This window comes from Crocodylus siamensis, chromosome 10 (genome assembly GCF_052110815.1).
Source record: "Crocodylus siamensis isolate JL-2025a chromosome 10, ASM5211081v1, whole genome shotgun sequence".
In the NCBI taxonomy this organism is placed as follows: domain Eukaryota; kingdom Metazoa; phylum Chordata; order Crocodylia; family Crocodylidae; genus Crocodylus; species Crocodylus siamensis.
Window position 1 is genome coordinate 64,742,665 of NC_143404.1, and position 14,038 is coordinate 64,756,702.

Consider the following 14,038-nt stretch of genomic DNA (forward strand, 5'->3'; position numbering starts at 1 on the left):
ATAAGGTGTTTGGGATGAAACAAACACCCCCCAGCATTTCCAACTCCCAGCACATTACTGACAGTGTTAGATAGGCATGTATATTAGAGACTAATTCTGCCGGAGTGGTGGCAGGCATCTGCTGAGTTAGAGGCTTTTTTTCCCTGAGAGTCAAAAAAAGTACTCTGCAACAAACTGCCAGTCATTTTCGAGAAGGAAAGGATCCTGCGCTATCAGAAGTTAATTCCCCTTTAGGTTGCACTTCCTTGTCAAAGAAATCATGCCATGCTCCTTTAAGGACAAACACACATAGGACAAGGATTCCCTTGAAATGAGCCTGGCTCATTTTTACAGGAAAACTCCTATTCCCATTCTACCCTTCAACCCCACTTCAGCTAGCTCCCACAGGGCTCCTCCTCCTAGCCCACCACCACCAGACTAAGGCCTTTCCGCTCCCCAGCACATCCCTTTTGTAAAGTTCCTGTGGGGAATTAATTAACTCTCCACAGCTGGCACATCTCTGCAGTCAGGGCAGGCAGCTGTGTTCTTGCAGCTAACCCCAGGAAGGGAGAATTAACCCTTTTCCTGACAAACTGTGGACCAGATCAGTGCACTCCATCACATTGCCCAGCACTTTGTTCTAAAATATTAAGGCACCGGTCCAAAAACAAGAGACTGAGATAGCTCCTAAGTTCACAACTACAACCCTCACTTTCCTGCTCAGCTGCTGCCCAACCCTGGAGGTACCTAAGTCTTGGACTACAAAACTCCCCAAATGTCTAAAATATGGCTTCTATGCATGCCCCGAAAAACTTCAGCCTTCCTAGGGCTGGGCAGCCTGGCATCTCCTGCCACAGTTCAAAACCAAGACCTTTCTCTGCCTCTCTCCCCTGAGAGCCAGTGGGCAATTTCCAGAGCACAAGCCCCAGATGGACTCTGCACACCATGCAGTGGTAGTTGCTGCCTTCTTTAAAATGACACAAGAAGGAGGTGATCTTCTTGGACAATAGCTCAATGGTCAGAGCTCTCATCTGGGATGTGAGAAGTTTGGGTCCCAGGTCCTCTGTTGCTTGATGGCATTAAAACCCACTCTAACCACAGGGCTATGGGGTATTCTGGGGTATGGGATAGAGACCCTCACCAGCGATGCAGGTGTTCACCTCTCACAAAAGATTTACAGATGCATGAGTTCAGAGAGAGGAAAGCAAGAGCAAACAGGAATGCTTAGGGCACCTACGTGCAAGCAAGGAGACCTGGGTTCCCGGGCCTGTTTCTGTTACACAGTCACTGATCCTCTTCCTCACTGGCCCAATTTAATTCTGCTATGGAAAGTAACACAGTTTCCACAAGAGGGATTCTTGGTGCCCCATTGGACAGAAGTAGGATTTGAACCTGGGTGTCCCAGATCCAGAAAGTTGCTGGATTAAAGGGGGCACCACCTTTACCTTCCTCTCCTGTGTGTCACCCCTGTGTGTCACCACCATCTTTATAGGTGGAAAAAGACTCATAGGTGCCTGCCTTCAGGAATGGGATCTACGCTGTGAATCCTGCATGGGAAGCAGCACCTACCAGCACTGGTAAGTGCTGAGCTAGTCCTGAAGCTGTAGAGAGCAGCAAATGTTAAGGCGCACCCCTGTCCTCAGTATTGTCTTCCTTAGGCTGCTTTTCAGCAGCCCCTCACTGCACAATATGTTTTGGAAATGCCACTCTGAAGCACCTAATTCAGGGTTGTGGGTTTGCGGACAGGGGTCAGCTACTTAAATGTTAGACATTGCAGTGCTCAGCATTATGCCACCTAAGTCCCTTTCTGTATTTCGGCCTCAGGCACCTCTTTTAAGGTCAGTGGGTGCATCTACATGAGGCACATTAGATTAATCTAATGCACAGTAAGGCATCACCATTTACACATGCACAGCATTTACTGTGCAGTAAATTAGTCTAAGAAGCAGTTTGCTAGTCCCTGTAAGTTCAGGGACTAGATTAACCACACATTAGCCAATGTGCAGTAGTGTACATGTAGATGCTGACTCTGGTGTAAGTCTGCGCCTGGACAGTTGAACCAGCAGGGAACCAGCCTCCTATTTGGGGCAGAGCCATGTGGCTAGGAGTTTCTCCAGCCACGTGGCAAGGACAGCTCCTTGGCTATCCCATGCTGGCCTTCAGACCCCTGGTCTGACCTCTGGGGCCTGTGCTACCTTCTGTCTGCCTCTGGGTGCTGGGTCTCACAAACGTGAACATGTGCCAGCTGTAGCTGTCTCACAGACCCTGGCTCTTGCCCCCGGTGCCTGTGCCACCCAGCTGCCCACCCCCCAGTAACCATGCCCCTTCACTGTGGGCATGTGCTAAGCCCTGCCAGCATCTGAAGTCCCTGCCTGAGTCCTCAAGACCCCTAGCAGCAGCTTAAGTAGCAGCACCCCCAGCACCACAAACAGCTTCCTGGGGCCCCAGTTGGTTGGGGGAAGAGACTGCCAACCTCACTGCGGTGTGGGGCAATGTCAAGGTACTGAGGGAGTTTGCCTGGAGAAGCCAGTCAAATGCTCATATCTATGAAATGATGGTGCTCTGCATGCAGGAATATTGCCATCAGTGGTCTGGGTGCCAGTGCCACATCAAGGTCAAGGTCCTAGGGACCCAGTGGGTCCATGTCACAGACCACAACCAGCAGTGGTCCTGTGGGGCTGACCACGGGACCATGCCCTTCATGTAGCAGGCAGACTGTATCCTGGCCATGGCTTCATGAGACCCTGGCTAGGCCCGCCATGTCCACTCCAGCACGGGCAGGCTGCTGAAGCCTCTGCCATGGCCCACCAGTGACAAGCACTCTCCAGAGGAGGGCCCTCAAGGCACCAGGGAATGACAGGCTGGGGATGGCCCAAGTGGTGAGAAGCTGCCTCTGCACGCTTCCACACAGTGCTTCCACACCCCAGGGCCCTGCAGGCAGCTGCACCACCTCACCACTGGCAGGGACAGAGTCTGACCATTGGGAGTGCCTGTGTGCCCTCCTGGTAAGCCCTGCACAAGGAGGAGGGTCCTCAGGCTGCATGCCTGGAGCCAGGGGGGGTGAGAGCCCCCTCCATTCCTTCCCCTCCCTTCCTCTTTTTTCCCTTCCTGGCCCTGTCTGGGAAAGCTCCCCACAACACACAGGGACGCAAGAGGCAGTGCATCCCCCATGCACCCCTCCCAGCTTGAGAAGCCAGCACTCTCTCAGCTAGGGCCTGTCACACGCACAGAAACTCATTGATGGCAACAGCAATCTCTTCCTTGGCTGTGGAAATCAGGCTCTTGTAGTGTAGGCAGAGATACCCCTCCAGGTGATGGTGCACATTGCAAGGAGGCACGGGCTAGCCTGGGGTGCCATTGAAGCTCAGGGCCCTGCACCACATTCTCAGCTGCACCCAGGGCACCCTGCTGATCAGCACTAGAAGGATGCTGTGGGTCAGGCACCCCACAGTGCAATCGAACAGCTTGTTGCAGTGTGCCTGGAAGACTCTCAGGGCACACTTGGAGTACAGGCCATGCATGGCAGGGGTCATGGCCTAGGCTGCTGGCTCCATGTCTTAGCCTAGTAGTTTCATAGTTTCATAGTTGCTAGGGTCGGAAGGGACCTGAGTAGATCATCTAGTCCGACTCCCCGCCATGGCAGGAAAGTAGAAACCCCTCACCCCCCACCCTGGACAGCAAGTGCCATGCAGGCCACCTGCCCTTGTGGAGGGAGTTGGAATGGAGGACTTGGCTGGTGGCTGCCTGTGGCAAGGTCCATGCAGCCAATTTACCATGACCCCTGGACACCTGTATGCACACAACACCAGATCTGAGACTGGGCAGTGCACAGCCCCTTGATACAGTACACATTATCTCTGAAATGTTGCAAACTCTCACAAAGAGCCTCTCTCTCCTGGCTCTGCAGGTCCAGCAACTGCTTACAGGGGAAAAGCACCAGCTGCCTGTGGGCATGCACCTGCAAGGACACCTCCATCATCAGCCAGTGCTCTCTGCATGCACCGCCTCCACCAGCCCCAGATGAGGAGGGGTGGGACAGTCATATTGCCCAGCTGCAGGTCCAGGACACCTAGTGAAAAAGCACCCATTCTCCACCAGGGCTGACAGGGCAGAATTCCAGAAGATCCAGGCATTGGCACCGATGGTTGTGAAAGTGCCTCGGTGGTCTCCCGCAGCCTAAAGCATAACCGAGTGGAGGCTCTCCCAGCAGTAGTATGGGTGGTCCCCCCAAGGCAGGCAGGTAATGGGGATATGTGTCCTGTCTAGGGCCCCAGTGTACTGTGGAAAACCAAGGGCTCAGAAGCCTACAACCACCTCCAGGGGATCAGTGACCCGGAGCACAGTGTGGTCCAGCAAGTCCTGGAGGGCACCACAGATCTCCAGGATGGCCTCTCCAGCAATCACGTTGTCCATCCCAAACAGGTGGCCAGCCAAAACAAGTGACTGGCAGGCATGGCGAGCTTCAAGAGGGTGATGGCCACTCAGGTCTCTGCAGGGCGAGGTGGTCACATGGTGGTGGGCTGCCACTCCAGGTGCAGGCCAAGCTAGTGGAGTAGTTCCTGGAACATGGCCTGGGTCATTTGGAAGGAGACCAGCCACAGGTTTCAGGAGGTGGCCCAGGAGCTGGTAGCCAATGGCCTGGGGGAAGCAGGCCACAGACTGGGCTTTGCACCTGGCTGTGTGGCAGCGTGGGGCAGACAGGTTGAGGCCCGCATGGGCAGATGGCAGTCACTGTCACTGTGGAGTGCAGCAAGCACAGCAGCAAGCAGATCATTGCTGCCAGGGCCTGGGGCAGAAGCAGCCATAGCGCACTGGGCACAGGCTCTGGGGACAGCATCCTAGGGGGCTGTGCCAGCAGGCTGCAGGCTATGCTGGGCATAGAAGCATGTGGCCAGGGAACAAGGTGAGGGGCAGCCTTTTAAAAAGCACCCTTGGCACCCATGCAACTGGACCCAGCCTGCAGCTCTCCTGGCTGCTGGAGAGCAGATCAGGGCAGGAGCAGGCCTGGACCTGCCTACTTCCACTGGGCACAAATCTGCTCCTGACAGAGTGCACGTGTAGACACATTCCTGGGCAAAGCTTACTGTGCCTTATTTTACTGCGCAGTAAGCTTAAGGTGCATTAATAGCACATGTAGACATGCTGATGTTTCCTTTCATTCCATGTTGACATTATAATGGAATCTCCTTGGGCTTCCCTTGGAAGGACTGTGAAATCACTGACACATTCCCATGAGTGTGGCCTCAGTTCTCTTATAAAAATCATTATGAAAAGCAGTGATTGCACATAAATTGCAGCTGTTTTCCAAGCTGAAATATCTAACCCAGAGTAAAATATTGTTTTTGCTGAACTATAAGATTGAATATATAATTATTTATAATTAATATGGTTAGTCCTTCTATAGCATCTCCAAAATATAGTGCAAACATAAACCAGTATAACATAATTAATCTATTTGAAATTATTCATTGTTGTTGTACTTCGAAGTGCCTTTAAGTAGTTAGCATGTGGGGTCTGGGTTCCAAAAATACCGGCCGTTATTCTCAATTTTTCCACTGACTTTGGACTAGCTAGCATGAACCTACTTATTCCATGTACACATTGGAGAAAACAACACTTACCTAGGACACTATGGGAATAAATCAATATTTTCTACAGTATTTCAAATAATAAGTGCTACAGAAGTCTGTTTTGAGTTGCCTATGGTTGGTTGGTTTGGAGGTTTTCATTTTTAAAAAGTAGGAATATAAATCTCTAAAATATATATGGACTTCTGTGTAGTATAGAGGAATAAACCATTATTATGGAATAAAAAATGTGTAGCTCCATCGCACTGTTGCTCCAGAATAGGTCAAAGGCCAAAATCCAATTATGGATCTCAGTTCTGGCATCCATATGAACAATATTTTATAAAAGGACTGCTTATTCAGGTAAAGACTTATTAATAAAAAATGTAAAATGCCCTGCCCTGCCTTCCCACTCCCATTTCCCATTTCAGATATGCTGAAGCTAGATGCTCTGCTTTAACAAACATACTTATATGGTTGCTTATCTCTGTATGTTTTAAAGTCATTGTGGTAGGAAATACCAGTATTTACCCAAGGGAAAGTACTACCTAGAGGTGGAAGAAATGTTTTCAATAAAAAGGATTACTGAAATGGAGTTTCAGAGGGACTGGAATGATTTCTGAATAAAGGTTGAATTTAGCAAATAGTTTTGGATTAAAAATGTTAAGGTTGGGGGAATCCTAATTTCAATTCATTTCAATTAAACCTTTAAACTTCTAATTCTGAAGCAGAATGGGATGTTTTAAAAATATTGAAATTAATAAAAATACTCACAAATGAAAGTCATGTATAGAGTTAAATAACTTAAAAGCAAAATTGGATGTTTCACTTTTCTCATTCCACTGAAAAATGTAAATAATTTCACCTTTGTTCAGCCTCAGCCATTTTCCCCCATTTCCAGCAAGCCAAAAATTCCACATTTGCCCAGCTCAACTGGCTAATGGCAGACTGACATTTAATAGTATTTCTTCTATCAATTCTCATAAGTCTGACTAAATTTCAATACATTTTATTCACCAGCACAAGGTCCCGTTCATGCGTTCTGTATTTTGCCCTGTGCTGTGATTTTATGATGTTATAGCTGCATTTTAATTTAGGAATGGAGCCAGAATCTTTTTTCTGACTTAATATCAGCAACACAGAACTAGAAGTTAAGCACTGCCTGGCCTGGAGTGCTAGAAGAATGTTTTTCATCCCTAACTTTTAAGACTATAGACGGGAAGTTAGGCAGATAAGAGAGCAGGGAGTCGCACATCAGGAGATCCATTCCTAAGGTTTGGAATAGACATTTTAAGTCACCTTAAGCAGAATGTAAAATCAAGTCATTGTTATATACCTCTGGGAAGTGCGTTGAAACTTGCATTAAAAACATGTCATGTGGGTTCTGTGTTATTAATTTATTCCCATTATCACTAATTTATTAGAATAGTACACTGCGTCTGCCAGCCTTCTGCTAACAGTTGCTGGCAGGCTGTGGGCACTGGTGGTTACTAACTACTAATAAAACTCTCTCTAGGGACTGATTCTGGAGATCAGCCAGCTGGTATAGTTCTTCGGCTCCTTTTACTTTAAACAACGTCCTACATGCATAGGCACATGAAAGACAGCGGTCAGCTATCCATATATTGGACTGGTAGTTGTCACATCTCTCAAGGTCTTTGTTTACCGCATGCAAGTTCTCTGTCTTTCAGCAGTGTAGAAAAATGAAGGTGGAGGAAAAGAGACCTGACACCATTGGAGTTATTCAGTAGTTTAATTGGTTTCTGTAACTTGGCAGACAGCATGGATACCATGCTGCTCAGGAAGTCTCTCTGTGATGAACAGTACCCTGGTGACACTAGGCCCAGCCACAGCAGCAGAGGTGGGGGCAGGCCCTTCTCCCTGCAGTTTGATTGATTATGCCTGGCAGAAATCAGTCGTAACTAATGGGAAATCTCAGTTGGGTTGATTCAATTTCTATTTTTGTATTGGAGGCTAGTAGTTAAATAAAAATTGGTTACAGATAATTGGTTAAATGCCAGCCCTTGGAGATGTTGGGAGGGAGGGGTAAGGAACCAGCAAACTTTGGACCTAATTTTCAGTTCATTGAAAATTTGGAAAATATTCTTTTCTTTTGCAATAAGATTTCTTTTGCATTGTCTATCAACCAAAAGCATTAAAGTTTCACTGGCCTCTGAAAATACTGGACTTAACATATCTTTGTTCTGATGCAGGAAGGCAATGCCCAGGTAACTATGTAAATGAACCAGCTGTCCCATGTGCAGTAAATTCAATATGGAATAAGCCCCCTTAGGCATTTTCAAAGTGGGAAAAATTGGACCTGAAAGGCAATGTCCATAGCTATCCATTTTCTCTTGGAAGAGTTAAGTTATTACATATTTGCCCCACACAAAAGTATTTTTTGCTAGCTTGTTTTGGTTTTGGTTTTTTAATCCCTGGACTGTGCTTCTGAGGAAATAAAATTTCACCAAAGTATCAAGCAAAAAGAAAATGTGCAAAAAATGTAATGACATCCTCAAGGTTTGGAGGGTAACTTCTTGTTGCCATTGTTGACCTAGATTTATCTTGGTTCTTTAAGTACTATAGTTAACTATCAGGTGATGAAGCGAACTGTGTTCCCAATGTGTCTAAACCGACTGTTAAAAAGTCAACAGCATCTCTGTGTCTCAGTGCTCAAGTGATGCTGCTTTGGTATTGAGTGAAAGGGATGTGAAATACATTAAAAAAGTCCCTAGATAATGTATTTGTAGGTAGCCTTTATTGTAGGTAGTCCAGTGATGTGTACAGGCGCCCTATTGCTCCAGCCTTATTGTTGTTAGTGTTGCTTTTCCATTCTTGCTGCTTCAGTTACCTGTGCATTACCATGCATTGAGATCATCTGATACTCTTGAGCTAGCCTCTCACGAAATATCCAATGCTCTTGTTTTATACACACAATAATCCACTGGCAACTACCCTCATAGAATATGAATGTATAGGCGTAGTCTCTCTGCAGACCTATGGCACTGTTTAATCCCATGTTTAAATGTGATTAACTGTTTAAATCACATGTTTAAATGACAATATAGTCATTTAAGCTATGTGTATATATTATCTCAAAGATGTAAGTATAAATTTATGAATGCATGTCTCCAAAGTGCACTGGCTCCAGTTGTCTGTTTTGGCCTGCTACAGAGACAAAAGCCAGAGGTAATGGTCAAAGCTGGGCTCTCCTTCTGAACCACTGCTCCAAGATGCTGAAATATTTGGATTGCAGACTCTGAATCCTATATACGTGATGAAAGAGCATGCATAGAGAAATATTCGGGTAGAGGAATAAGGAAGGGCTAAATTGCAATAATATCAGTTCATGGCGCCATGGAGTATATGAAACTCATGCTCAGGATGCTTGGGCAGAAGACAAAACATTTCAAAAGCAAACAGATGGCGGAAAAAAACCCCAAGTTTTTCTCTTCCTTATCATATTTCTTATTCTGGGCTCATGAAAAATGACTACGCCATCAAATGGCCATCACAACTGACTGTGCCATCACCACATCAAGCATCAACAACAGCTCAAAAAATACAAGTCCAACCCAAAGTAATAATCACAATACAATGTTACATACTCTGTAAAACTGTTTGGCTTCTCTGTCTGCCACATGCTCAAGGAGACCTGACCACTGAGAAATAAGCCACTAATAAAGTAATGATGGAGAGGAGAGGGAAAATAATTAACATTTTCTTTAAAAATCCAGCATAAAAAATTTCCTATTTTTGCTGTGAATTGGCATGGAGCCTGAATCCTAGGTAAGTTCCTGGAGGTCAACAGGATCAGTGGAAAAGAGAGGAGCTTTGTGCACCCAAACAGCCAGAGTCCATGGGCACTGCTTTCTCTCTGCTTGGCAGACCAGAGGGCAGCCGTCTCTATGCTAGTGGCAGCATTAGGAAAAGGATCAAGCCCAGTGTAGACACATCTGGAGCAAAGTTCTGCTAGAACTTGTCCCATGGATTTGCACTGAAGTTAGGAGGGATGTGAGCATGGAAAATGCTTGGTACATTAGATATAGTCCTACTGTGTTAGCCTCTACTACTGTCTAGTTTATGCATGGTTATAAAAGCACAAGGCAGAGAGGCATTGCTATTTTTCTGGAAAACATTCTTTTGTACAAGTGTGCAGCTTTGTCTCCTTCAGTTATGTTGGGTTTTAGTTATTCTAAAATCTGACTTTATAAAAACCCTCTGTAAAAGAATATAAAATGAAGGCGCTTGCAGTGTAGGAGTGATTAGAATTCTGGAGTGTCACAGTACATTCTCTTACTGATTCTTTTTTGTGTTTTTCCCCCCTCAGAATAGTACACTTGTGGGCTTTAGAGATCTTAAAATAGATTTAAGATAATTTTTTTTAAATCAACATTTGGGACTTGAATTATACAACTTTGGTGCAAACTTTCAGCAGAGTTAATTCATGCTGGAAACTAAACTGTGGGTCTGTTACCAGATTGGGGCCAAAATCAAACATACTATGTATGTGAGAAATGCTCCAAATATTTGGCCCATGTAAACTTACCTTTATTACAGGTGCACAACTCCTGAGATACATTAACACTATGTGGTTTACCTGCATATGTAACCCATGGAAAATAGATATATATCTTCATGGTATAAAATTAAATTACCAGGGCACGATCTTGGAGATTGCTGGAAATCTCCTGAGAAAGGCCAAGTGCCTTCGACTCTCGTTGCCATCAGGGAAGCTCCGGACGTCTTGCAGGATAGGGCCTTCATTGTCTTGCAGCTAAGTATGGGTTTCTGCAAAGCTGCTATTCCAATGCTGGGTCTTGAATGCATTTTTTGTAGTGCCAAAGTCAGATAACAAGTCTGGCTCTCCAGATGCATGTAAGACCAATAGCAGGAACTTCAAACTGATTTACAAGGTACAGCTAATCTCCAACATGTTCAACAGGAGCCAGGTTTCTCCTTAAATACTCAAACAGGTGTTCCCTTCTCTTTTTTACAGTTGGGCTACTGCATATTTAGGCCCTTGCTCAGCAAGGTATGTAGGCATATCTCTGTCTTTTACCATGCATACAGTGCCATTGTCTTCATTGGGATTGCTAATGTGCTCAAAGTTAGGCATATGCTTAATTACTCTGTAGAAGAGTGACCTGAAATAGCTCCCTGATATGAAAAGGCTACGTTAGGTTAACTACAAATGTTATTTGCCTTGTGGGAACCTTTGTCTTGGTTCCATGATTGAGGGCAAACCATAATGTAGTAATGGACAGATAATGCACTTAACTCCATTTTTTAAACAATATTTTATTGATTTAACTGAAAATCTCTAATCTGTGGATTTACTCTCTATAATGCCAGCCAATAAGGGTGTTGAAAGAGCAGGGAAAGGAGGGGAAAAAACCAGTAGCAGTCTACATTTTTAACCCTTTCTAGATATATTTTTTTAAATGGTCTTTTGTCTCATATCAATGGCATGAAACAAAGCCAGCAGCATTTCTTTGTCAGACCCATTGGTAACACAGACAGAGAAGAAAGGCAAACAAGGACAGCCCAATTTGTGCTGCAGCTTGCTACATTAGAGCATGTCTGTGCCCTGAATCTTTTCTCTGTTCATGCCAGCACTCCTTTGATGATTACTTTATCTGAAGAAGATAAGACATTATGAATTTGATTATGGCATCACTCCATGTGGTTTGACAGGGCCTCAAGCACATTGGTAAATTGCTGTCTGAGCAGTTCCATTATTATTACATAGCGTGGCTCAGAGTTAAGGGCCAAGCTGGAATAAATATAGAATTAAAAAAAAATGATAACAGTCACTCACAGCCTTTAAAGAAATTACTCTTTTAAAGTTACAGTGTCTTCTCATTATTTGCAATGTCATTCAGTTAAACATTAATAATTGCTGGACTGTGTATTACCTACAAGCTCAAAGCAATCCCAGCTTTTAGCTTCACAAAGCTGAAATGTCATTTTTGACCACCTTTGTAGAATTTAATCAGTACTTAAATTGTACAGAACATAGAAGGAGAAGTGTTGATGGCAGTTGCTTTGAGACCGATCATATAATTTTCAAGCTGAATTTTATGATTATGCAGTATTTTAACTAGGAGGACACTACTCTGACCATAATTTTAACAAGAGGAGCTTTTTACAATGTTTTTTTTTAATATACTCAGGGATTCAGTGCTTTCAGCTTAAGGACCTTTGTCTTGATACTTAGAAAACAACAATACGCTGCTTTGTAAGGGAGGGCATATGAAGAGCAAAAGTTTGCATCCACCCATTATCACTTTAAGTTTAGAAAACTGATTAATTATAATTATGAAAGATTATAAATTTATATGGTGCCTTAAAAATGTAGGGCTACAGGCAGAGGGAAGTATAAGCTGGTGTCATTAACAAATCTTCCTGACTCCTTCCCTTTGTGAGAAGGGAAAGACAGAAAGAAAGTTGAAACGGGGCATCAGAGGGAAAGCCCTTTTTGGACAAGCCAAAGGTCCATATCAGTCAATAAGGCAATAGGGGTGTGCGAAGCAGGCCGTATTCAATTTGGATTCGGCCCAAATCAGGGACAGTGATTCAAGTCATTGATTCGGATCACTGTCCCGATTCAATTCAGTCGAATCCAAATTTGAAGATTCAATGCTGATTCAGAGAATCAGCAGTACAGCCATAGACACAGCTTGAAATGTTTTTTCTACATACCTTGAGGTACCAGGCGGCTCGTGAATGCTGTGATGTTGGGGCAGATGGAGCATCCCACGAGGGGGGGTAGGGGGAGCGCCCTCCACATGCTCAGCAACAAACCCGGAAGTGGACTGGAAGTACTTCCGGTCCACTTCCAGGTCCACGGGCAGCATGTGAGGGCCCCTCCCAAGGAGCATGCTGGGGGATAAGGCCCACCAGGGAGTGTGGGGGGGCATACCCCATGCACCCCACCATCGCAGCATTCATGAGCTGCCTGCTACCTTTAGGTATGTAGAAAAAACATTTAAAGCTGTGTCTATGTCCAAATCTCTGAATCTTTCTGAATCTCTCCAAATCGATTCGGAGAGATTAAAGGGTCCTCTGATTCAATTCGGATTCGGAGACTTGGCCACCGTATCGGGCCAAATCTCCACCAAATCGAATCAGGGACCAAAGCTTCTCACAGCCCTATAAGGCACCTATTTGTTGATAAGCCACATGGGTTTCTACAGTCTAGTCTGATCCGAGAGGAGTGAGAGAGCTGGAAACTTGACCCACACACAAGGAACATCAATTCTCTCACCTTAGGGTGCAACTCACTTTCATCAATGTGGTGGATAGGGTGACCCCTGGATCCAGTCCTGCTCTATACCGAACTTCTTCAGCTTCACCTTTAATTGGAGAGAAAAAGATACAGTGAGTGCCTCCATATACTCTTGAGTTCTGTAAAGCCTTCCTCAACAAACAGCACTTACTCATACCAAAAGCCCTACAGATTTTCTTGGGGCTGTTTTTGTGAGTTAGGGTTGCAGACTGCAGCTCATACTCATACTCTCTGCAGAGCAGTGTCACTCTTGTTTCCTCCTTAGCTGACATGGTGTGCATTAAGCTGAAGCAAAGAGGCCCCCTGCTTTGATGTTCTTTGCTAGAATCCAAGAAAAGCGTATAGAGAGTATTTTAATAATTAAGAATTATGGATTTGAAAGCAAAGCTGTTAACATTGCCAAGCTCAACCAAGGCCTCTGAAAAGTACTCAGTCAAAATGCATTTCTAAGAAGAAATTATGTCGTAAATTATTTTTATGGAATGTTCAAATGTTAAATGAATATTTAGGTTGCAGTTCATGAAAACCTCCCTTCTTTGAAAAAATGTTTTCCTTTTACAGATTTCTCTTTGTCAGCATTTCTAACAGTAAAAATGACAAACTTTTGTGGGTAAATGCCAATGGAGACAGCTGTATTTTATTATTGAATACTTCTGGTGCTTAGTTTGGCACCAGTCCTGTTTATATTGCTAGTAAGATTTCATGCAAGCCTTTGCGAGGTCTTGTGTTTAAACTTAGTTGTCTGATATGGTTTGTAATTGATTCCATCCCCCCTCTTTCTTGGTCCAATTTCCAAAAGAGAATGTATCACTGTGCAAGGAGCAACCCTTCCAATGTTGCAAACTCAAAGACAAAAATTCCCCAGCAAGACGCTAAGAAATCTCTGGTTCTATTATGATTCTTTTTAGCTGCTAAGAGAATATATGAGTTCCTGCTGTTCCTACCATGGGATTCCTATTTTTTCATATGTTTGTATTAATTAACTTTTCTCAGGGTTAACTCAAACCCACCCATGTGTCTCACGTTTTAACACCAAACATCTAGCATTTGGCTGCACTTTCTAGTGCCTTCTTTTTCCATTCCTTTTTTCGAGGTCTGATCTCCCCCATTTGCTGCTATCATTATGTTTGGCAATCTGCTGCATACTTGACCTAGGCAGATGTCTCAAAACATCTTCACAAAAAGGATCCACTTATTATTT

The 14,038-nt window shown here is 44.6% G+C and overlaps 1 long non-coding RNA gene across 1 annotated transcript in view; it reads right to left on the reverse strand.

Annotated features, from left to right (window-relative positions):
• Positions 1-14,038, reverse strand: part of LOC149856732 (uncharacterized) — a 194,939-nt gene that overhangs the window by 89,006 nt on the left and 91,895 nt on the right. Inside the window, exon 4 of the long non-coding RNA XR_016444511.1 lies at positions 12,817-12,904. This is a non-coding gene — a long non-coding RNA (uncharacterized LOC149856732). The remainder of the gene's footprint in view (positions 1-12,816; positions 12,905-14,038) is intronic.